This window comes from Chiloscyllium punctatum, chromosome 10, assembly GCF_047496795.1.
Source record: "Chiloscyllium punctatum isolate Juve2018m chromosome 10, sChiPun1.3, whole genome shotgun sequence".
NCBI lineage: Eukaryota > Metazoa > Chordata > Chondrichthyes > Orectolobiformes > Hemiscylliidae > Chiloscyllium > Chiloscyllium punctatum.
In genome coordinates this window covers 118,058,987-118,084,094 of record NC_092748.1, presented here as the reverse complement: position 1 = coordinate 118,084,094, position 25,108 = coordinate 118,058,987, and the positions used below count along the sequence as shown (strand labels likewise).

Here is a 25,108-nt window from a genome sequence, read left to right as displayed (position 1 = left end):
GGTTAGGGGCAGGATGGGGTCAGGGTGGGGTGAGGGGGTTGGGGAGGGTGGGGTGAGGGAGTTGGGGAGGATGGGGTGAGAGGGTTGGGGCAGGGTGAGGGGATGGTGTGAGCAGGGTGGGGTGAGAGGGTTGGGGGCAGGGTGGGGTGAGAGGGTTGGGGAGGGTGGGGTGGCAGGGTGGGGTGAGAGGTTTGGGGCAGGGTGAGGGCTGAGTGGGATGAGAGGTTTGGGGCAAGGTGGGGGGAGGGTGTGAGCAGGGTGGGGTGAGAGGGTTGGTGGGAGGGTGTGAGCAGGGTGGGGTGAGAGGGTTGGTGGTAGGGTGGGGTGAGAGGGTTGGGGGTAGGGTGGGGGCAGGGTGGGGTGAGAGGGTTGGGGGCAGGGTGGGGTGAGAGGGTTGGGGGCAGGGTGGGGTGACAGGGTTGGGGCGGGATGGGAGGAGGTGCACCGTGGGAAACTACAAGTTGGAGCTTCCAGGAGTGAAATCGGGAGGATGTCTCATGGAGGACAGTGGACAATGGGAACTCTGTTTGTAACTGGATAAACTGGTCAGATATTGGGTTGGTTGTTCATTTGAAATTGGAGTTTGATTATTCGGTTTGTTAACTGAAGAATATCAGGGGATGATGAAGTGAAAGTAGAGTGGAGTTGCACATTTGTAATGAATGACCTCCTCTGCCCTCAATGCCCCGACTTTGGGGGTTTGGACTGTTTTTTTAATGTTTTCTGGAATCCTGTTTGCAATGCTGTCAGAACGGAGGGCTGAGTCAGTCACTTATCCCAATTATCCTGTCATCAGCCCTCCATTAACAAGCTTTTCCTTACCCTATCCTTGACATTTAAAGGAAATTATAGTCAGGTCTCCTCCCACTTTCATTCCCAGGCATTGTCTTTTCATCTTAAAGGTCACGTTTCCGTCACCTCCTTTAGCCGCCATCTCTCTCTCTCTCTCTCTCTCTCTCTCTCTCTCCCACATTCATTTGTATCTTAGACTTCTCTCAGTTCCCAAGATTCACATGACAAGGACTGAATTATATTGGTCCTGGGTCAGACTGGAGGGCTCAACAGTTTGATCACATGACTGTAGGAAACACTGATAGGACTAAAATCCAAATCCATGCTGTTGGCTTTCCACCATCCTACTCATCCTACAGTTACCATGAAGGACCCCCTAACCCAACTTCACCTGACCATCTGGTTAACCTCACCCCCAGTAGCCTGTCTGAATGGAGAGAGCAACCTATGGTCTGCTGGGACTATGGTGCAGTCATGGAGTTGGTCATCAATCACAATGATCAGTCTCTGCCAATTAACGAGTTCTCACCAAAGTGAGGGGAAAAAAACCTAAAGGTGGAGAAATTCTCCAAATTCACACCAAGGCCTGGTCACTCCTCAGCTCATCTTTCTCAAAAAGGAGTTAGATATAGCTCATGAAGTTAAAGGGATCAAAGGGCATGAAGAGAAAGCGGGAACAAGTTACTGAGTTGGATGAACAGCCATGGTCCAATTGAATGGCAGAGCAGACTCGAAGGGCCGAATGGCCTCCTCCTGCTCGCTGTTTGATGTCTCCAAGAGTTGCACTGGTTGTGGCAATGCCTTGATTTTAAAATCCTTGTGATTAGATCTCTCCACAGTTTTACCCTTCCCTATCTCAGTAATCTCCTCTTATCCTCCTCCAAGCTTGCTATTTCGCCAACTCTGACCCGCTGTTCAGTCCAACCAAAGGCATTCGTGTCACCAACTGGATCAGCTCCAAATGCTGGAGACTTCCCTCTCCAGCAGGCAAACTGGTTATTCAAGAGCACATGAATTATTTAAAGATTTTACTGTCAGATACTTGACGGCACAGGTGTGCCTGCAAATTACACCGACTCTGGACAGCGTTCCAAATGTATCACTTCAAATGTTGACATTAAACAAATGCCAGCAGCGACAGGAATTTCTGAGTCAGAGTCATTGCGTCCCTCCAATACCTCTCCAAGTTGAAACTACTCTCTTTAATATACAATGTGTTCAATGTTGTTAAAAATGCATTGTTGGAATGTGAGCATTACTGAGAGCATTAGTGGCTAATTCCCTTAGCAAGTCACAATGAGCTACAGCTTTATAGAGGGTTAATACTGAATACAGCCATTAAGGAATGAGAGCATAAGGAATAGGAGGAGGCGGCCGTTCAGCCCATTGAGCCTGCTCTGTGAGGTGAAAGTGGCTATATGAGGTTGAGTTGCAGGTCAGCCATGGTTAGCAGAACAGACTCAATGCAGAGGATAGCGAGGAATCATCAGCATTACTATGGGGTAGGAGTTACATCTAGGGCCACATTGAGTAACAATGCTTCGGTCAATTGCCTATAGTGTTCAGGGATGTGCAGGTTGGCTGGATGAGCCATGAGGAATGCAGGAACAGGGTGAAAGTCGGGTCTGGGTGCGATAATCTTCGGAAGAGTAGCGAGGACTCAATTGTCTGAATGGCCTGCACCCACCCTGTAGAGATTCTACTCCAAAAGGCCAGATGTGAAGCACCAATCCAGCCGCCTCACTGGTATCAACTTTCAGAGAACACAGCACAGTACAGGCCCTTCTGCCCTCAATGTTGTTCCGACCTTTTATCCTAATTTAAAATCAAACTAATCTACATACCTTTCATTTTACTATCATCCATGTGCCTATCCAAGAGTCACTTAAATGACCCAAATGTATCGACTCTACTCCCATGCTGGCAGAGCATTCCATGAACCCCCCACTCTCTGTATAAATAACCGATCTATAACATCTCCCCTAAACCTTCCTCCAATCACCTTAAAATGATGCCCCCTCATGATAGCCAATTCCGCCCTGGGAAAAAGTCTCTGGCTCTCCACTCTATATATGCCTCTCATTACCTTGTACACCTCTATCAAGTCACCTCTCATCCTTCTTCACTCCAATGAGAAAAGCCCTAGCTCCCTCAACCTTTCTTCATAGGGCAAGCCCTCCAGTCCAGGCAGCATCCTGGGAAATCTCCTCTGTATCCTCTCTAAAGCACCCACATCCTTCCTATAATGAGGCAACCAGAACTGAACATAATATTCCAAGTGTGGTCTAACCAGGGCTCTGCAGAGCTGCAGGGAGAAAGTGAGCAACAGCAGATGCTGGACATCACAGTCAACGAAAACTGATGAAGAGCTTATGCTCGAAACGTCAATTCTCCTGGTCCTCGGATGCTGCCTAACTGGCTGTGCTTTTCCAGCCCCACACTCTTCGACTCTGTACAGCTGCAGCATATCCTCATGGTTCTTAAACTCAATCCCCCTGCTAGTGAAAGCCAACACACCATATGCCTTCTTAACAACCCTATCAACTTACATGGCAACTTTAACGGATCTAGGGACATTGACCCCAAAATCCCTCTGTTCCTCCATACTGCACAGAATCCTCCCTTTAACCCTGTAATCTTCATTCAAATTCGACCTTCCAAAATAAAACACTTCACACTTTTTCAGGTTGAACTCCATCTGCTACTTCTCAGCCCAGTTCTGCATCCTGTCAGTGACCCATTGCAACCTACAACAGCCCTATACAGTATCCATAACTCCACTAACCTTCATGTCATTGACAAACTTACTAACCTATCCTTCCACTTCCTCATCCAAGTTATTTGTGATTTTTATAAAGAGCAGAAGTCCCAGAACAGATCCCTGTGAAACACCACTGGTCACTGAGCTCCAGGCTGAATAGTTTCCATCTACTACCACCCTCTGCCTTCTATGGGCCAGCTAATTCTGTGTCCAGACAGATAGGTTTTCCTGTATCCCATGACTCCTAACTTTCTTAATGAGCTGACCATGGGGAGCTTTATCGAAAGCCTTGCTAAAATCCATATACGCCACATCCACTGCTCTACCTTCATCAATGTGTTTTGTCACAAAGAATTCAGTAAGGCTTGTGAGTGTGACCTGCCCCTCACAAAGCCTGCTGACTATCTCTAATCAAACTATGGTTTTCCAAGTAATCATAAATCCTGTCTCTCAGAATCCTCTCCAATAATTTGCCCATTATAAATGTAACACTGACTGGTCTGTAATTCCCAGGATTATCCCTATTCCCTTTCTTGAATGAGAGAATCATCTGGTACTACTCCAGTGGACAGTGAGGACACAAGGATCATTGCCAAAGGGACATCAATCTCTTCCCTCACATCCTGTACTAACCTTAGGTACATCCCATCTGGCACAGGGGACTTATCGATCCTCAAGTTAATTTCTAAATTTTAGCATATCCTCCTCCTTAACATCAACCTGTTCAAGCATAGGTGCATTAGTCAGGGATAAAGGTGGTGTAATAGGGTAGGGGAATGGATCTGGGTGGGTTACTCTTCGGATGGTCGGTGTGAATGGGCCTAATGGCCTGTTTCCACACTGTAAGGATTCTATCACTGTAAATCAGCCTGTTTCACGCTGTCCTCATAAACTACAAGGTCCCTCTCACTCATGAATACTGAAGCAAAATATTCATTAAGGACCTCCTCTACCTCCGGGCACAATTTCCCTCCACTATCCCTGATTAGCCCTACCCTTACTCTAGCCATTCTATTGTTCCTCCCATATGTGTACAATGCCTTAGGGTTTTCCTTAATCCTACCCTCTAAAGCTTTTTCATGCCCCTTCGAGCTCTCTTAAGTCAATTCTTCAGTTCCTTCCTGGCTACCTTGTAACCTTCTCGGGCTCTGTCTGATCCTTGTTTCCTCAATCTTAAGTAAGCTTCCTTCTTCCTCTTGACTAGATGTCACCTAAGGTTCCTTCACCCTACAATCCATTCTTTGTCTCAGTGGGTGTTGGGTCGTTGAAATAATATTCTGATGCAACTTCATTTGTGGGTGTTGGGATGATTGCTTCTGTAGTTCAATATTTGGTCTGTATGTGTTATTTTCCTGTAGACTCTGGTTTGAAGTTCCCCATTGGCTGTTCACTCTACTGTGACATCTAGGTATGGCAGTTTGTGGCCTCAGTGGGACAAACCTGTCCAGAACATCAGCAAGTGCTTCCTAAACAACCTCCACAACCTGTCATGCATTTCCCTGAGAAAATCTCTTCCCATTCGAGGTGCCCCAGTTCCTGCCTAACAGCATTTTAATTCCCCCTCCCCCAATTAAATTCTTGCCCATACCATCTGCTCCTATCCCTCTCCATGAGTATAGCAATGATCATGGAGTTGTGATCACTATCACCGAACTGAATCTCCCACCGAGAGATCTGACACCTGACCTGGTTCATTGCTAAGCACCAAATTCAATATGGCCTACCCTCTAGTCAGTCTATGTACATATTGAGTCAAGAACGCTTCCTGGACACACCTGACAAAAACTGCTCCATCCAAACTATTTGAACTATGTAGGTTCCAATTAATATTAGGGAAGTTGAAGTCATCCATGAAAACAATCCTGTTACTTCTGCACCTTTCCAAAATCCACCCCTCCCCCCCCGCCCCAATCTGCTCTGCTGTGTCTCTGTTGCTATTGGGGGGCCTATAGAAAACTCCCAATAAAGTGATTGCTCCTTTCTGACTTCCGCCCATACTGAGTCTGTCGACAAACCCTCCTCGACACCCTCCCTTCCTGCAGCTGTGACACTATTCCTGGTTAGCAAAGCCACTCCCCCACCTTTTACCTCCCTTCCTTTTTTTGAAACATCTAAATCCTGGAACATCTAACAACTATTCCTGCCCCTCTGATATCCAAGTCTTCGTAATGGCTAAAACATCTCAGTTCTAAGGACTGATCCATGTTCCAAGTTCATCACCCTTATTCTCATTGTATTATCACCCTTATATTTCTCATTGGTTTTCACTCAGAAAAAGGAGAATTTTGTAGAGGAGAAGACTGAGATACAGGCTATTAGACTTGAAAGGATTGAGGTTAGCAAGGAGGAGATGTTATCAATTCTAGAATGTGTGAAAGTAGACAAGTCCCCTGGGCTGGATGGGATTTTTCTGAGAATTTTGTGGGAAGCTGGAATGAGATGGCCAAGGCTTTGGCCTTGATCTTTGAGTCGTCATTGTCTACAGGTTTAGTACTAAAGGATGAGAGGATTGCAAATGTGCCCTTGTTCAAGAAGGGTAGCAGAGATAACCCAGGTAATTATAGACCAGTGAGCCTTACGTCAGCTATAGGAAAAGTTTTGGAAAGGATTCTGAAGAGATAGGGTTTATAATCATTTAGCAAGCAATAATTTGATTGCAGATAGTCAACATGGATTCATCAAGGGCAGGTCGTGTCTCACAAACCTCATTGAGGTTTTTGAAAAGGTAACCAAGAATGTGGATGAGGGAAGGGCAGTTGACGTGGTATACATGGACTTCAGTAAAGCCTTTGATAAGGTTCCACATGGTAGGCTTTTGGAAAAGATGCAGAGGCATGGGATTGAGGGTGATTTATAAGTTTGGATTAGAAACTGGCTTTCTGAAAGAAGGCAGCGAGTGGTGGTTGATGGAAAATATTCAGCCTGGAGTCCAGTTACTAGTGGTGTGCCACAAGGATCTGTTTTAGGACCACTGCTGTTTGTCATTTTTATAAACGACTTTGATGCAGGCATAGGTGGATGGATTAGTAAGTTTCAGCTGAAACTAAAGTCAGTTGGGTAGTGGACAGTGTGGAAGAATGTTGCAGGTTGCAGGGGAACTTGGATCAACTGCAGAGTGGAGGAAAACAACAACAAACTGCCATTCCTAGATGTCACAGTAGAGTGAACAGGCAATGGGGAACTTCAAACCAGTGTCTACAGGAAAATAAAACATACGGACCAAATATTGAACTACAGAAGCAATCATCGCAACACCCACAAACTAAGCTGCATCAGAACATTATTCCACTGAGCCAGCAGCACAGGAACTACGCAGAGCAGAGGAAAATCACCTATACTGTGTATTCACAAAGAATGGGTACTCAATGAACACACACTCTGCCAATTTCTCAGCAACAAACCCAAACAAGCAGATGGAACACATCCAGAAACCCTCGTCACTCTCCCCTACATCAATGACATCACGGAAATGACTGCCAAACTACTCGGACCCTTTGACATCATGGTAGCCCACAAACCCACCAACACACTAAAACAGCAGCTAATGAACTTGAAAGACCCTATACAGACAACAAGCAAAACTAATGTCATTTACAAAATACTGTGCAAGGACTGTAACAAACACTACATTGGACAAACAGGCAGAAAACTAACCACCAGGATACATGAACATCAACTAGCCACAAAACGACATGACCCTCTCTCACTAGTATCCTTACATACAGATAAGGAGGGACACCACTTCGACTGGGACAACACATCCATCTTTGGCTTTTCCTAACAGAGACACACATGAGAATTCCTAGAAGCATGGCATTCCAACTGGAACTCTATCAATAAACACATTGAGTTAGACCCTATCTACCAACCCTGAGAAAAAAACAGGAAATGACATCACCACAGGAAATGACATCACCAACTCAAAGAAACCCAAACATATAAATAGAAAGAAGGAATCATCAGCAGTGCTTGCCCAGAGGCCCACTGAAGATGTTACCTAGTAGGGTGACAAAATGTCTGGAAATGAACCTTCCAGCTCAGCGAGCAAACCTCCATCCAGAGCTGTGGCAGAGAATTGGCTCCAAAAGGGCAGGACTTGGAAACCGTCTTTCTAGGACAGAAGAGAACGGAAGGAGAAGGAATAGCAGTGTTAAGAAAGAACACTATGATGCTGCAGAGATGGGGGGGGGTAGGGGGTCCGAGAGGGGTCAGGAACAGCATCTGTCTGATTAAAGCTGAAACAGCAGAGATTCTGTGACATTGCTGGGTTCTTTCTTTCCTACAGACCCTCAATAGCAACAATCTAGAGAGATTAATTAGCAAGGAAATTACAGGGAGCTCTCAGAATTAGAGAGCAGTTATAACAGGGCATATTCATTATACAAATATAGACAGTTCAAAGACAACCTCAAAACGCCTATAGACGTCCATTCTGTTAACATTAACATATGAGAAACAGTTGCATGGTAAAGACCAATGTAATGATTCATCCAGCCCAGGGTCAAAATCGTCCAAGAGGAGCCACTTCAAGGGGAGACTGAGAAAGATGGAAAAAAGGGGGCAGTTCACTGCCCATCCCTCACAAAGACTGACAGCTGATTCTGTCACTGAGGGATGCTGTAAGGTGAAGACTGAGCTCACAAGACACCCGTGACTCCAAACCAGCTCTGATGTATTGTTTGTAGTCAGTCCCCCACAAGGAAGCACCATGCTTAACATGAGGGCTGACCAAGAACTAGAGAGACAGGCATGGTCATGGTGTAATGGGGACAGAGAGGAGCAACCTCCAACAACACCACATCTCCAGTCCAATGAGGGAGCAGTCATTGCTGGATCAGGCTCTAGAGGATCCAATGGATCAAACTGGGTAACATTGAAGGTTCAGTCTCCTGTTGTGAAGTGAATATGTGTCAATCTCTCACAATGTTAAGCACCAATTGCAACTCCTCAGAGACTGAAGCAGTTCATGTCCAAACGTAACAAGATCTGAACAATATCCAGGCTGGAGCTGACTAGAGAAAAGTTACATTCATGCCATACTAATGCCAGGCAATGACCACCTTCAACAAGAGACAATCTAACCTCACTCATGCCTCAAAATTCAATGGCATCACCATCATTGAATCCCCTGACATTTTTCACTGGGTGTAAGTATCAATTGCTAGGGGGGGGACACAGGTTTAAGGTAAAACAGGTTAAGTTTAAAGGTGATGTGAGAGGCAGGTTTTTTTTAAACACAGGGATGGTAAGTGCCAGAGGTGGTGGTGGAGGAGGTAGATAAACAGCAATGTAGAAGAGGCACCTTGAAAGATTCAAGAATAGATAGCAAATCGGGGGATATGGACTGCGTAGAGGGAAAGGAATTTTCATTTCAATAAAATATCATGGCTTGGTGGGCCGAAGGGCCTGTTCCTGTGCTGTACTGCCTTCATTGTTCAGTTCCGAGAGCATTCAGAATGGAGTTAATCCGCGCTCTCACACTGTCTCAGGATTGGATTGGAATTGGAATTGCAGGATTGGAATACAGCAACACAGCAACATCGAACACAGGAGCAGGAGTAAGCCATTCAGCCCTTCGAGCCTGTTCTAGCATTCACTTTACACAGAGGGTGGTGCGTGAATAGAATGAGCTGCCTGAGGAAGTGGTGGAAGCTGGTACAATTACAACATTATAAAGGCATCTGGAGGGGTATATGAATAAGAAAGGCTTAGAGGGATATGGGCAAAGTGCTGGCAAATGGGACTAGATTAGGTTAGGATATCTGGTTGGCATGGATGAGTTGGACTGAAGGGTCTGTTTCTGTGCTGTACATTGCCATGACTCCATGATCATGGCTGAAACATAATATGTCAACACTACTCCAATAGAGAAGATGGAAAGTTTACGTTCTTCCTTGTTTCAAGGGAAATGGAGTTTGGGAATGGCAATGGCATCTCAGAATTCTCTGACACTGTGGAAACTGGGCTGGATGGACTGTCGAGGGAGAGGCACCTTGATACCTGTGAGTAGGAGAAAGTGAGGACTGCAGATTCTGGAGATCAGAATCGAAATGTGTGGTGCTGGAAAAGCACAGCAAGTCAGGCAGCACCCAAGCAGCAGGACAGTCGATATTTCAGACATAAGCCCTTAGTCACAAAGTTGAGAGATTCAAGGCTGTAGGTGTGATCTGGTAAATGCTGCCTCAACAGGCAGCTGGAGCAGATTCAACAGAGAAATCAAATAAATACTCGGGACCAAAGAAATCTCTCAGGGTTGTTGGCAAAGTGTGAGGGAGTGGGACTAACTGGCCGGATCGAGGATGGACGCAATGGCTCCTGATGATGTTCTATTAACAATGTGCAGAGTGCTGGGAATCAGAGAAGGCATGGAGTTTGTTTACAGTTCCATCATCTGACTGACCACTTCAGAAATTCCTAACCCTGTGCACACATGACAAATATTACGTGTTACGCAACTTCAAAAAAAAAATGCTCAACAAATGTTTCTTTTTCACCCATGGGATGTGGGTGTGTTCACTGGGAAGGCCTACATTTGTTGCCTGCCCCGGACTCCTTGAATTGAGAGGTTTGCTTGGCCAGACGCAGTTAAGAATGAACCACAAAGCTGACAACTTATAAACCAGACACCATAAAGACTAGGCTTTTCACGACAACTGATGCCAGTTTCATTCTTACTGTTATCCAAAGCACTTCCTCATTTTATGAATTGAGTTTAAATCTCACCAGCCGCTTGGGTGGGATTTGTACCTCCTCCCCAGAACATTCACAGCATCCTCCAACACAGAAACTAAAATGGTTTTCCTTCAATTGGTTTTTAGCACCAGATTCTGCGACAGTGTCATCGTGAAAGTTCATTCCCCAACTATAGGGATATATATGCTGGAGCTGCAGTTAACGCCCAGTGAAAACCTGAGTCACAATGAGTCATCAACTTTGGCTCTGTTTGAGTGGATGGAGCAGCAAAGATAAAAGTCCTAAAACTGAGGCCTGATACAGAGATTTGAGAACATAATCTCAGCTACAAATGTTAGTGCTGACCGAGTGCCGCACAGTCGGAGGGTCAGTACTGACGGTTGAGTGCCAAACTGTTGGAGGGCTAGTAATGAGGGCGTGCCGCACTGTCAAGAGGGTCAGTCCTGAGGGAGTGCCGCACTGTCAGAGGGTCAGTGTTGAGGGAATGCCGCACTGTCGGAGGGTCAGTGTTGAGGGAATGCCGCACTATTGGAGGGTCAGCACTAAGGGTGCACCACGCTGTCAGAGGGTCAGTACTGAGGGAGTGCCACACTGGCAGAGGGTCAATACTGAGGGTGGAGTGCCAAACTATCAGAGGGCCAGTAGAGAGGGCGTGCCGCATTGTCAGAGTTTGTGAACTGCTGGGGGCCATCCCAAGGTTGGCACTACACCACGTTAATTTGGAAATTGTCTTGGAGGTAATTGGTGTTGTAGTCAAGTGGGTGTTGGTGGGAACGGAGAAACTATCAATTAAACAGGCCCCAAGAGTGTTAATCTGTACAAATTTACTCCACTCATGCCCTCAACTCCTCACTTTGTGACATCCCTATCCTCCACTGTTAGCGCACACACCTCCCTCGGAACAGGACCTGCATGTGTCAGCACTAAACAGGTTCCATAATTGTCACTCCTTTAGGACCAGGAACTGGAGGGATGCCATTCAGTCACTTGAGCCTGTCCTGCCATTAAGATTATGGTTTGTCTGTATGTTAACCCCCAACGACCCAGTCTGGTTGGGGAACGAAGCATTCTCACCTCCTTGCCTAACAAAGGGGCAGCACGGTGGCTCAGTGGTAAGCACTGTTGCCTCATAGCACCAGGGACCAGAGTTCGACTCCAACCTCGGGTGACTGTCTGTGTGGAGTTTGTACATTCTCCCTGTGTCTGCGAGGGCTTCCTCCGAGTGCTCCAGTTTCCTCCTACAGTCCAAAGGTCAGGTGAATTGGCCATGCTAAATTGCCCCATAGTGTTCAGGGATGTATGGGTTAGGTGCATGAGTCAGGGGTAAAAGTAGAGTAGCAAGGGAATGGGTCTGGGTGGGTTACTCTTCAGAGGGTCAGTGTGGACCTGTTGGGCCAAATGGCCAGTTTCCCCACTGTAGGGAGTCTACAAATGAAGAGAAATATGGATTTGCTCTGGACAAAGACACTTCCCAATATCCCATCCAATAGATGCTGCCAGGTTTGCTGAGTTTTTTTCCAGCAATTTCTGATTTTGTTTCTGATTTCCAGCATCTGCAGTTCTTTCATTTTTTAAAATTCAATCAAAGCTGATTGTGGGATCTTGCTCTACACAAATTGGCATCTGCATTTCCTAAGTTACAGCTGGAACTATCCATCAAAAGTATTTAATTAACTGTAAGGAATATTCTGATATCAGCAGGTAATGAAAGGGGCTGTAAGAAGTCAGGCTGATAAGTCACTTTCAGGGTTAACGATGAGCTCAGATCCACAGTCAAGCAGAATCTATCAGACAGTTAGTTTGACGTCTGTCATGGGAAAGGAATAAGAAGCAATCGTAATGGAAGTTACGCCTGAGAACTTAGAACACCTCAAGGCTTTGTTCAACAGAAATTACATTGACCCAAATTACTGGTGTTGTTTGAAGGGTTATCTTTATTTATTTGTGGCATGTGGGTGTCACTGGCTGGGCCCAGCATTTATTGCCTGTCCCTAGTTGCCCCTTGAGAAGGTGGGGGTGAGCTGCCTTCTTGAACCGCTGCAGTCCATGTGCTGTGGGTAGACCCACAATGCCCTTAGGGAGGGAATTCCAGGATTCTGACCCAGCGACACTGAAGGAACAGCGATATATTTCCAAGTCAGGATGGTGAGGGGCTGAGGGGGGGACTTGAGGGAAGGGAATCTTGTGGACAGACTGTACTTGAATGTTCGGAGAACACTTGATATTGTGCTACATCTGAGGTACTTGGAAAAAATAAAACATCATAGTGTAGGGGTGTCATACAGACATGGATAGATGATTAACTGTCAACACAGTGAGCATAAAAGGGTCTTTATCTGATTGGCAGAATGTGACGAGGGGTGTCCCACAGATGTCTGTGCTGTAGCCTCAACCTTTGACAGTTTACTTCATTCACTTGGGTAAGAGGAGCAAAGGCAAGAGGAGCTCACTTCGCAGAAGACAGGACAGGTTGTGAAAAAGACCTAAGGAAGTTGCAGATGGGTTTCATAGAGTCAGTGACTGGGCGGAAATCTGGCAGATCGAGAAAAACGTGGGAAAATGTGAACTTGTTCACTTTGGCGGGATAAATAACTGCAGAATTCCAAGGTACAGAGGATCTAATTGTTCTAGCACAGGAGTCATGAAAAGTTAGTATAAAAGGTTCAGCAAATGGTCAGGAAGGCTAATGGGATGCTAGCTATTATGAAAGCAATTGAACTGAAAAGTAACGATTTTATGGTTCAGTTACACACGGCATGCTGAGCCAACATTGTGAATACAGAAAATAACAAATGCTGGAGATCACAGCGGGTCAGACAGCACACTAATGTTTGGAGTCTGCAAAATGTTCGCTTGCTCTCTGACCTGCAGTGATCTTCAACATTAGTTATATCCTGTATAGAGGAGAAAGTGAGGACTGCAGATGCTGGAGATCAGAGCTGAAAATGCGTTGCTGGAAAAGCGCAGCAGGTCAGGCAGCATCCAAGGAGCAAGAGAATCGACGTTTTGGGCATGAGCCCTTCTTCAGGAATGAGGAAAGTGTGCCAAGCAGGCTTAGATAAAAGGTAGGGAGGAGGGACTTGGGGGAGGGGCGTTGGAAATGCGATAGGTGGAAGGAGGTTAAGGTGAGGGTGATAGGTCGGAGTGGGGTGGGGGCGGAGAGGTCAGGAAGAAGATTGCAGGTTAGGAAGGTGGTGCTGAGTTTGAGGGTTGGGGCTGAGACAAGGTGGGGGGAGGGGAAATGAGGAAGCTGGAGAAATCTGTATTCATCCCTTGTTGTTGGAGGGTTCCTAGGCGGAAGATGAGGCGCTCTTCCTCCAGTCGTCGTGTTGCTATGGTCTGGCGATGGAGGAGTCCAAGGACCTGCATGTCCTTGGTGGAGTGGGAGGGGGAGTTGAAGTATTGAGCCATGGGGCGGTTGGACCGGGTGTCCCAGAGGTGTTCTCTGAAACGTTCCGCAAGTAGGCAGCCTGTCTCCCCAATATAGAGGAGGCCTCCTCTCTACCTTTTATCTTAGTCCGCTTGGCACACTTTCCTCATTCCTGAAGAAGGGCTCATGCCCGAAACATCGATTCTCCTGCTCCTTGATGCTGCCTGACCTGCTGCACTTTTCCAGCAACACATTTTCAGCTCTATATCCTGTACAGAGTCCAGCATCTGCAGTAATTTGCTCCTACATTGTGAATACTATGTACAGTTTGGTTACCTTACTTATTAAAGAATGTGAAAACATTAGAGGTAGTTCAGAGGAGGTTGACTGATTGAGGGAGTGCTGCACTGTCAGAGGGACTGGCTTTCAAACGAGAGAGTAAAGCAAGACTCTATCTGCCCTCTCTGGAGGATAGAGGAGATCCCAAGCCCACTATTTTGAAGAGGAGCAGGGGAGTGGTTACTGTTCTAACCAATGATTGCCCTTCATTCAACATCACAAACAGAAATCGCACTACAGGGAGTGGAGTGCATTATTTCCCCCTCCAACTCTATTTGATTTAGTCCCTGACCTCCCCTTCACTGTTTGATCACACAGCATTGCCTTTTGCAAAGGGCACTGCTTGTCACTGGCCACTTGCGTGTTTTCCTTTCTTACTGGTGGTGGAAATTGAATAAAGATTCGTGCACCTTGTGTCTCTCACTGTGTCTCACACCTGCACACACACACCATGGGTGCTGGGGAAAAAATAAGCAAAAAAAAACAAACAGAAATCATAGAATCCCTACAGTGTGGAAGCGGGCCATTTGGCCCTTCCAATCCTTTGGACAGCATCCCGTCCCCCATTCTATCCTTAACCTCATATTTTCCAGAGCTAATCCATTTAACCTGCACATCATGTGGACTGCAGGAGGAAACTGGAGCACCCAGAGGAAACCCATACAGACACAGGGAGAATGTGCAAACTCCACTCAGACAGTCACCTGAGGGTGGAATCAAACCCCCTTCCCGTAACCCTGCATTTCCCAGGGCTAACCCACTAGCCTGCATACTACAGACAATTTCCCACGGCCAATCTACCCTAACCTGCACATCCCTAAACACTACATTCTAGATTAGAGTGGTGCTGGAAAAGCACAGCAGTTCAGGCAGCATCCGAAGAGCAGGAAAATCAATGTTTCGGGCAAAAGCCCTTCATCCCTAAACACTACAGACAATTTCCCATGGCCAATCCACCCTAACCTACACATACCGTCATAGAGATGTACAGCATGGAAACACACCCTTCGGTCCAACCCGTCCATGCCGACTTGATATTCCGACCCAATCTAGTCCCACCTAACAGCACCCGGCCCATATCCCTCCAAACCCTTCCTATTCATATACCCATCCAAATGCCTCTTAAACGCTGCAATTGTACCAGCCTCCACCACTTCCTTCGGCAGCTCATTCCATACATGTACCACCCTGTGTGAAAAAGTTGCCCCATAGGTCTCTTTTATATCTTTCCCCTTTCACCCTAAACCTATGCCCTCTAGTTCTGGACTCCCCGACCCCAGGGAAAAGACTTTGCCTATTTATCCTATCCATGCCCCTCAAAATTTTGTAAACCTCTATAAGGTCACCCCTCAGCCTCTGATGCTCCAGGGAAAACAGCCCCAGCCTGTTCAGCTATAGCCCAAACCCTCCAACCCTGGCAACATCCTTGTAAATCTTTTCTGAACCCTTTCAAGTTTCACAACATCTTTCCAATAGGAAGGAGACCAGAATTGCACGCAATATTCCAACAGTGGCCTAACCAATGTCCTGTACAGCCGCAACATGACCTCCCAACTCCTGTACTCAATACTCTGACCAATAGAGGAAAGCATACCAAATGCCTTCTTCACTATCTTATCTATCTGCAACTACACTTTCAAGGAGCTATGAACCTGTACTCTAAGGTCTCTTTGTTCTGCTAAGGTCCTGCTAAGATTTGCTTTCCCAAAATGCAGCACCTCGCATTTATCTGAATTAAACTCCATCTGACATCTTTGGACTGTGGGAAGAAATCCACGCAGACACGGGGAGACTGTGCAAACCCCAGACAGTCACCTGAGACTGGAATCAAACCTGGGTCCCTGGTGCCGTAAAGCAGCAGTACTAATCACAGAGCCACTGTGCCACCCAATGACCAGACAGCAATGATTACTGCCAGGCCTGCTGTGCTTCCCCAGTAATTTCTGCTGTTGTTTGACTCAGAAATCTTGTATTCACAGATGTTTTATTTTACGTTTGCAAACTTGGTCACGTCCGAATGAGCTGCCATATTTTCCAATTCACAGCACTTAAAAAAGTACTTTGTTTTGTTTGTTGTGAAGTACTTCAAAGTTTCCTGTGGCTGTGAAAAAGAAGACACCGGAGAAATGCAACGCTCTTTAAAGTTCGGGAGGTTCAAACTGAAACATTGCACAAGACTGACCAGCAAGAATCACAGTCGATCTCAATCGCAGACAAGGCCACCCCAAGCTGCTCAGGCAATGGACTGACTAAAGGCAATCATGTTCTGGATTAGTGGTGCTGGAAGAGCACAGCAGTTCAGGCAGCATCCAAGTAGTAATCATGGTTAGGTTGGACACATATTCACCATTACATCGAAAGAGTGACTGTAGACAATGCAGGGGGAGGATTGGAAAGACAAGGGGAAATGGAGGAGGAGGGAGGGTAGAGAGGGTGGAAAAGGGGGAAGGCAAGGGATAGAGCGAGGGAAGGAGAGGAGTGGGGGGTTGGAGTAGGAGAGGGAAGGTGAGGGGTAAACAGGGTAGGTGATGGATGAGGTAGTGTGGAATTTGGGGGGGGTGAAGAGTAGTGGGAGGGTGAGGTTTAGTGGTGAGGGTGGAATGGGGGGTGAGGACTAGGGGAGGTGGGGACCTGGAGATCGAAGGAAGGATGGGGAGGGTGTGGGGAGGATGGGGAGGGTGTGGGGAGGGTGTGGGGGGTGTGGGGAGGGTGGGGATCAGTGGGGAGGATGGGGATCAGTGGGGAGGATGGGGAGGATGGGGATCGGTGGGGAGGATGGGGATCAGTGGGGAGAGTGGGGAGGATGGGGATCAGTGGGGAGAGTGGGGAGGATGGGGATCGGTGGGGAGGATGGGGATCAGTGGGGAGAGTGGGGAGGATGGGGATCAGTGGGGAGAGTGGGGAGGATGGGGATCGGTGGGGAGGATGGGGATCGGTGGGGAGGATGGGGATCAGTGGGGAGGATGGGGAGGATGGGGATCAGTGGGGAGAGTGGGGAGGATGGGGATCGGTGGGGAGGATGGGGATCAGTGGGGAGGATGGGGAGGATGGGGATCAGTGGGGAGAGTGGGGAGGATGGGGATCGGTGGGGAGGATGGGGATCGGTGGGGAGGATGGCGATCAGTGGGGAGGACGGGGATCAGTGGGGAGGGTGGGGATGGGGGGGGGTAGGGCAGTAGGGAGTGTGGGAGGTCAGGGTCTGGGGAAAGGTGGGCCAGCGGGCTGGCCAGGATGAGAAACCCCGAGAGGCCGAGAGCAGCCGCGGGTTGGCCAGGGGACGATGGGGAGCTGCTCCTCCCACAAGCTTGTCCTGCTGGGGATTCGAAAAATGTCAGGGGGATGGTTGAGTTCCTTTTCTCTGGAACCTTGCAGTCGGGAATCGTGGGTCTCTTTTCGATTGCCAACTGTTCCTTCCTCTTCTAATAAATCTCCCGAGGATCTGGTCGGGTTTGAGGGCTGCTCCCCTCCCCACCCACTCCCCAAACAGCGAAACAAGAACTTGCCTAAAAGTTGAGCAGGAGTTTGGAGGAAAGTTTGAAACTCACCGGGATCGCTGCTGTGTGCTCCGGGCTGGAGGCTCTCAGTCGCCCTGCCCCGAGCAGGCTGGGTCCCTCCCTGGGTCTGTGTCTGTCTCTCTCTCTCTCTCTCTGTCTGTCTGTCTGTCTGGGTGGGTGGGGAGAGCGGCCGGCGGGCCCCCTCTGCCGGAGACACGGCGCTCGAACCAAGCAACAGCTCAAGACGGGACATTCGGCCCGCACAGCCTGTACTAGCTCTGTGGGTACGGCAGTCGGACTGATCCCAACCCCTCTGCTCTTTGACGTTGCAAATGGAGATCATTCGGCCCATCGTGTCTGCACTGGTTCCTGAAAGAGATACCCAGCTTGCCCCACTCTCCAGCCCCCCTCATCACTTTCAAGTATATCTCCAGCTCTCTTTGGAAGCCTCCTGTGGAATCAGTCTCCCAGGCAGCGCACTCTGAGTAAAGGAGTTTCTCTCCCTCTCACTCCCAATTTTCTTATAGAGCACAGAAACAGACCCTTCAGTTCAACCAGTCCCTGCAGAACATAATTCCAAACTAAACTAGTCCCACCTGTCTGCTCCTGGCCCATACCCATCAACCCATCCTATTCATGAATTTAACAAAGTGTCTTTTAAACCTTGTAATTGTATTCACCATTTCCTCAGCAAGTTCATTCCACACGCAAGCCATCCTCTGTGTAAAAAAAGTACCTCATGCTTTTTAAAATCTCTCTCCTCTCACCTTGAAAATACTCCCCCTAGTCTTGAAATCCCCTTTCCCAGGGAAAAGACACCTACTATTAATCCTATCCATACCCCTCATAATTTTATATACTTCTATAAGGTCACCTCTCAACCTCCTACACTCCAGTGAAAAAGGTCCCAGCCAATTCCACCTCTCTTTATAACTCAAATCTTCCATACCCGGCAATATCCTGGTGAATCTCTTCTGAAACCTCTCCAGCTTGATAATATCCTTCCTATAACTGGCTGACCGGAACTGGACACAGTATTCCAGAAGAGTGGCACAGTTAGCAGCACCAGGGACCAGGGTTCGATTCCCGCCTCGGGTGACTGTCTGTGTGGAGTTTGCACATTCTCCCTGTGTCTGTGCGGGTTTCCTCCGGGTGCTCTGGTTTCCTCCCACAATCCAATGATGTGCAGGTCAGGGTGAAGTGGCCATGCTAAATTGCCCATAGTGTTCAGGGATGGATAAGTTAGGTGCATTAGTCAGGGGTAAATATAGGGTAGGGGAATGGGAATGGATGGGTTACTCCTCGGAAGGTTGGTGTGGACTTGTTGGGCTTGTTTCCACACTGTCGGGGTTCTAATCCTAAAGAGGTCCCATCAATGTCCTGTACAACCTTGACATGACTACCCAACTCGTATACCACTCCTGATGAAAGGCTTTTGCCTGAAATGTCAATTTTCCTGCTCCTCAGATACTGCCTGACCTGCTGTGCTTTTCCAGCACCACTCTCCTCTTGACTCTGATCTCTAGCATCCGCAGTCCTCACTTCCACCTACCCAACTCCTATACCGAGTCAAAACGTGTCACGCTGGAAAAGCACAGCCAGTCAGTCAGCATCTGAGGAGCAGGAGAGTCGATGTTTCGAACGTAAGCTTTTCTCCTCCCCACCTCCTATACGCAAACGTCTGAGCAATGAAGGCAAGCATGGCAAATGCCATCTTAACCACCCTGTCTAGATGTGATGCAAACTTCAAAGAATTATGTATCTATACCCCGAGGTCCCTCTGTTCTACAACTCTACCCAAGGTCCTACCATCAACTGTATAAGCCCTACCCTTGCTTGTTGTACCAAAATGCAATACCTCACATTTATCCAGATTGAACTCCATCTGCCATTTTTCAGCCCATTGACCCATTTGATCAGGATTCCTTTGTAATCTTAAAAAAAACCTTCTTCACTGTCTACTATACCACCCAATTTGGTGTCATCTGCAAACTTACTAACCACGCCTTCTATATTCTCATCCAAATCATTTATTTAAATAACAAACAAGAGGACGCAGGTGGGACCCCCAGTTACTGATGTACCAACTAGTGGAAACAGAGTATCATTTTGCTTGCTATTAAAGTCGAACATTAAAGTGTAAGGTCTTGTAATAAACACATAACACACATCCTCAAGTCATATACATCCAAAAGGTAAAGACACCATATTCCTAGCAGACCGAAGGATGCTCTCTCATTAAATCGAGAGAGAGGTGACTGGGAATCACCATGTCTCAGGCAAGGGGAGTGCTTGAGAAGGAGAGTCCTTCACCAGTAAATTGAGCTGGTGGAGCAATTGAACCCATGCTGTTAACATCACTCCACATCACAAACCAGCTAACTGAGCTGGCCACCTCCCTTATTGAAACAACAGCTTGATTTTGGATGATTTGGAGGTGCTGGGGTGTACAAAGTTAAAAATCACACAACACCAGGTTATAGTCCAACAGGTTTAATTGGAAGCACGAGCTTTCAGAGCACTGCTCCTTCAATCAGGTGGTTGTGGAGTAAAAGATCATAAGACACAGAATTTATAGCAAAAGTTTTCAGTGTGATGCAACTGAAATTATATATTGAAAAAGACCTGGATTATTTGTTCAGTCTCTCAACTTTTAGAATGACCATGTTGGTTTCAGTTCTTTAAATGTAAGTCCCAGAACCTTTTTGAAAGTTACAATCTCAAGTGAACTTTAACAGTGGTGCCAAGTCGGCCCGGATAATGTATTGAAAATGCGAGGCACCCTGTGTGAGGCTGCCTGTGCCCCAATGTTCAGTCTGATTGTTTCTAAAAAAGGAACTTACAGAATCTTACATGGATTCATGCAGATTTTGACCAAAACAAAGTGTAACTCTGCAAGTACAAATTCACCCCACAAATTTATATATGTGGGTGTGTATGTGTATGTTTGTGAGTGTTAAGGCGTATAAGTCTGTGAGAGGGTGCGTACGTGTGAGTGTAAGACAATTCGCTCTCATATTGTCAATATTATTAGATTAGATTACTTACAGTGTGGAAACAGGCCCTTCAGACCAACAAGTCCACACCGACCCACCAAAGCACAACCCACCCAGACCCATTCCCCTACATCTAACACTACGGGCAATTTAACATGGCCAGTTCACCTAACCTGCATATTTTTGGACTGTGGGAGGAAACCAGAGCATCTGGAGGAAACCCACGCAGACACAGGGAGAATGTGCAAACTCCACACAGTCAGTCGCCTGAGGCAGGAAGTGAACCCAGGTCTCTGGCGCTGTGAGGCAGCAGTACTAACCACTGTGCCACCGTGCCACCCATTAGCTCACCCATATACTCACACATATACACACACACACATACACACACACTCTCACAGAAACTCATACCCCCCTCCCCACTACACACACACATTAAAGTGTTTGTGGGGTGAATTTGTACTTGCAGAGTTACATTTCATTTTGCTCAAAAACTGCATGAATCCATGTAAGATTCTGTAAATCCCTTTTTTAGAAATAGAATCAGTCTGAACATTGGGGCACAACCAGCCTCACACAGGGCACCTCACACCTTCAATGCATTATCTGGGCTGACGTGGCACCTATTGTTAAAGTTCACTTGAGAATGTAACTTTCAAAAATGTTCTGGGACTCGCATATGGAAGAACTGAAACCAACATGGTCATTCTAAAAGGTGAGAGACTTAACAAACAATCCAGGTCTTTTTCAATATATAATTTCAATTGCATCACACTAAACGTTTGCAATAAATAGTGTCTTATGATCTTATACTCCACAACCACCTGATGAAGGAGCAGTGCTCCGAATGCTACTGCTTCCAAATAAACTTGTTGGACTATACCCTGGTGTTGTGTGATTTTTAACTTTGATGTTGGATGGTGAGTTGATGATTGACTGGGTGATAAGAGGCGTTATTGGACAGATTGTGATCAGCCTCCATGAGATAGTGGTCAGTCTGGCAGCCAACAGCACCAGGTAGAGAATCTGGTTTCTAGCATCTGCAGTCATTGTTTTTACCTTGAGAACAGGTCCCAGTAAACAGCAGTGTCAGACTCCCACGAGTCTGACAACATTGTCTGACTTCTTTGGAAGAACTTAAGGACAAGGATACAATTTAAAACCATATTTCAAAATTCATACCTCCTGGCCTTTACCCTGCATTACCACAGTGATTACATTTCAATGCACGTTGAGGCATCTGGTAGTTCAATAAAATGCAACACAAAATCTCTCTTTTATTTTTCAGACTCATATTTAATTTGAATTGTTCACTTTAAATTGTTAGTCGTGCTCAGGATATACTGAAGAGGGAGGCTAACCAGCTAAATGGGCAGCACGGTGGCACAGTGGTTAGCACTGCTGCCTCACAGTGCCAGAGACCTGGGTTCAATTCCTGCCTCAGGCGACTGACTGTGTGGAGTTTGCACAATCTCTCTGTGTGGGTTTCCTCTGGGTGCTCTGGTTTTCTCCCACAGTTCAAAAATGTGCAGGTTAGGTGAACTGGCCATGCTAAATTGCCCGGAGTGTTAGATGTAGGGGAATGGGTCTGGGTGGGTTGCGCTTTGGTGGGTTGGTGTGGACTTGTTGTGAGGCCTTGGGGTTTTTTTGTTAAAATAGGAGCAATAAAAGCAGCATGAAGGGGTGGGGTCAAACTCCCACAGAACCAAGATTTTAGTCTAACATTCAGTAGCTGTCGGTAGCTGCAATTCGTCTCTCCCTGCTACAGCAAGACACTTGAGTTATCTCTCAATGAGTTTTCTCTTGATGTTTTTTCCTCCTGGACCAAAGAATTTTGTGTAAGACAATCTTTTTTATTGAATTTGCCTTTGCTAAGGGTGTGTTTGGGGGAATGTTACTACATTGGAACAATTGCTGTTTAGTAGTTAAATAATCTATTGTTCTGTTAAGTTTTATAATAGAGTTGTTATTCCAATTCTTTTTTTTCTTTGTCTGTACTTTAACTATAGTGATAGAGTCATGCAGCAGAGAAACAGACCCTTCAGTCCAACCAGTCCATGCTAAACATAATCCCAAACTAAACGAGTCTCACTTGCTGGCTCCTGCCCCATATCCCTCCAAACCTTTCCTATTCATGTCCTTATCTAAGTGTCTTTTAACTGTTGTAACAGGGTCTGCATCCACTATTTCTTCAGGAAGTTTATTCCAAAAGTGAACCATACTCTGTGTAAAATAATTTCCCTTCATGTCTTTTTAAATCTCCCTCCTGTCATCTTAAAAATATGTCCACTAGTTTTGAAATCCCTCATCCTGGAGAAAAAAAAAGGCCTGCCAAAAACCCTATCTATGCCACTCATGATTTTACAAACCTCTATAAATTCACCTCTCACCATCCTACACTCCAGTGAGAAATGTTCCATCCTAACTTGGGGTTGTTTTCATTGGAGAAAAGAAGGTTTAGGGGTGATTTGATAGAGGTGTACAAGATGATTAGGGGGTTAGATAGGGTTGACAGTGAGAACCTTTTTCCACGTATGGAGTCAGCTATTACAAGGGGGCATAGCTTTAAATTAAGAGGGGGTAGATATAGGACTGATGTTAGGGGTAGGTTCTTCACTCAGCGAGTCGTAAGTTCATGGAATGCCCTGCCAGTAGCAGTAGTGGACTCTCCCTCTTTATGGGTATTTAAGCGGGCATTGGATAGGTATATGGAGGATAGTGGGTTAGTGTAGGTTAGGTGGGCTTTGATCGGCGCAACATCGAGGGCTGAAGGGCCTGTACTGCGCTGTATTCTTCTATGTTCTATGTTCTATGTTCTATCTCAGCCCCAGGTGTTTGGGGTGACTCAGTGGCTTAGTGGTTAGCAGTGCTGCTTCACGGCAGAAGGGACCTGACCTCAGATGACTGTCTGTGTGGACATGATTTGGAGATGCCAGTGTTGGACTGGAGCATACGAAGTTAAACATCACACAACTCACGGCTATGGTCCAACAGGTTTAATTGGAAGCACTGGCTTTCGGAGCGCCGCTCCTTCATCAGGTGGTTGTGGGGGACACAATTGTAAGACACAGAATTTAGAGCAAAAGTTTTCAGTCTGATGTAACTGAAGTTATATATTGAAAAATACCTTGATTGTTAAGTCTTTCATCTGTTAGGATGACCATGATAGTTTCACTTCTTTCATATGTAAATCACAAAACCTTTTTTTTAACAGATAACCTGAGAATATAACTTTTATGAGACTAGAACCAAAGTTGCCCTTAATCTGTAAAAGTTCCTTCTCAGTCTAGATGAGGTCCTAGACAAACTTTGAACACGGAACATTGCAGCACAGTACAGGCCCTTTGGCCCTTGGTGTCACATTAACCTGTGAAACTAATCTGAAGCCAATTTAACCTACACTATTCAATTTTCATCCAATGCCCATTTGAATGCCCTGAAAGTTGGGGAGTCTACTACTGTTGCAGGCAGGCCATTCCACACCCCTAACTACTCTCTGAGTAAAGAATCTACCTCTGACATCTGTCCTATATCTATCACCCCTCAATTTAAAGTTGCGTCCTCTCGTCCTAACCATCACCATCTGAGGAAAAAGGCTTTCACTGTCCAGCCTACCTAACTCTCTAATTATCTTAAATGTCTAAATTAAGTCACCTCTCAACCTTCTTCTCTCCAATGAAAACAGCCTCAAGTCCCTCAGCCTTTCCTTGTAAAACCTTCCCTCCATACGAGGGCAACATCCTAGTAAATCTCCTCTGAACCCTTTTCAAAGCTTCCCATTCTTCCTATAATGCGGTGACCAAAGATGTACGGAATACTCCAAGCACGGCCGCACCAGAGTTTTGTACAACAGTAGCATGACCTCATGGTTCTGAAACTCAATCCCTTTACCAATAAAAGCAAACACACTGTATGCCTTCTTAACAACCCTATCAATCTGGGTGGCAACTTTCAGGGATATATGTAGATGGACACCGAGATCCCTCTGTTCATCTACACTAAGAAAAATCTTACCATTAACTGAGTACTATGCATTCCTGTTACTCCTTGCAACGTGAATCACCTCACACTTTTCCACATTAAACTCCATTTGCCACCTCTCAGCCCAGCTCTGCAGCTTATCTATGTCCCTCTGTAATCTGCAACATCCTTCAGCACTACCACAACTCCACCGACCTTAGTGTCATCTGCAAATTGACTAACCCATCCTTCTACACCCTCATCCAGGTCATTTATAAAACAACAAACAGCAGTAACCCCAAAACAGATCCTTGTGGTACACCACTAGTACCTGAACTCCAGGATGAATATTTCCCATCAATCACCTCCCTCTGTCTTCTTTCAGCTAACCAATTTCTGATCCAAACCGCTAGGTCACCCTCAATCCCATGCCTCCGTATTTTGTGCAAAAGCCTACTGTGGGGAACTATATCAACTGCTTTACTGAACTCCATATACATCACATCAACCACTTCCCCTCATCCACCTGTTTGGTCACTTTCTCTAAGAACTCAGTACCGTTTGTGAGGTACAACCTACGCTTCACAAAACCATGTTGACTATCCCTAACCAACTTATTCCTTTCAAGATGATTATAAATCCTATCCCTTATAACCTTTTCCAACATTTTACCCACAACCAAAGTCAGGCTCACAGGTCTATA

At 46.4% G+C, this 25,108-nt stretch overlaps 1 protein-coding gene across 2 annotated transcripts in view; it reads right to left on the bottom strand.

Annotated features, from left to right (window-relative positions):
- tmbim1a (transmembrane BAX inhibitor motif containing 1a) overlaps positions 1 to 17,635 on the bottom strand; it is a 70,343-nt gene extending 52,708 nt beyond the window's left edge. The window contains exon 1 of one of the 2 annotated variants that reach the window (XM_072580036.1): positions 17,501 to 17,635. The gene's annotated coding sequence lies outside the window, so the exon portion shown is untranslated. Of the gene's footprint in view, positions 1 to 10,276; positions 10,397 to 17,500 lie in introns of those variants that run through there. The other variant, XM_072580037.1, reaches the window with a different exon arrangement.
- Between the last annotated feature and the right edge of the window lie 7,473 nt (positions 17,636 to 25,108).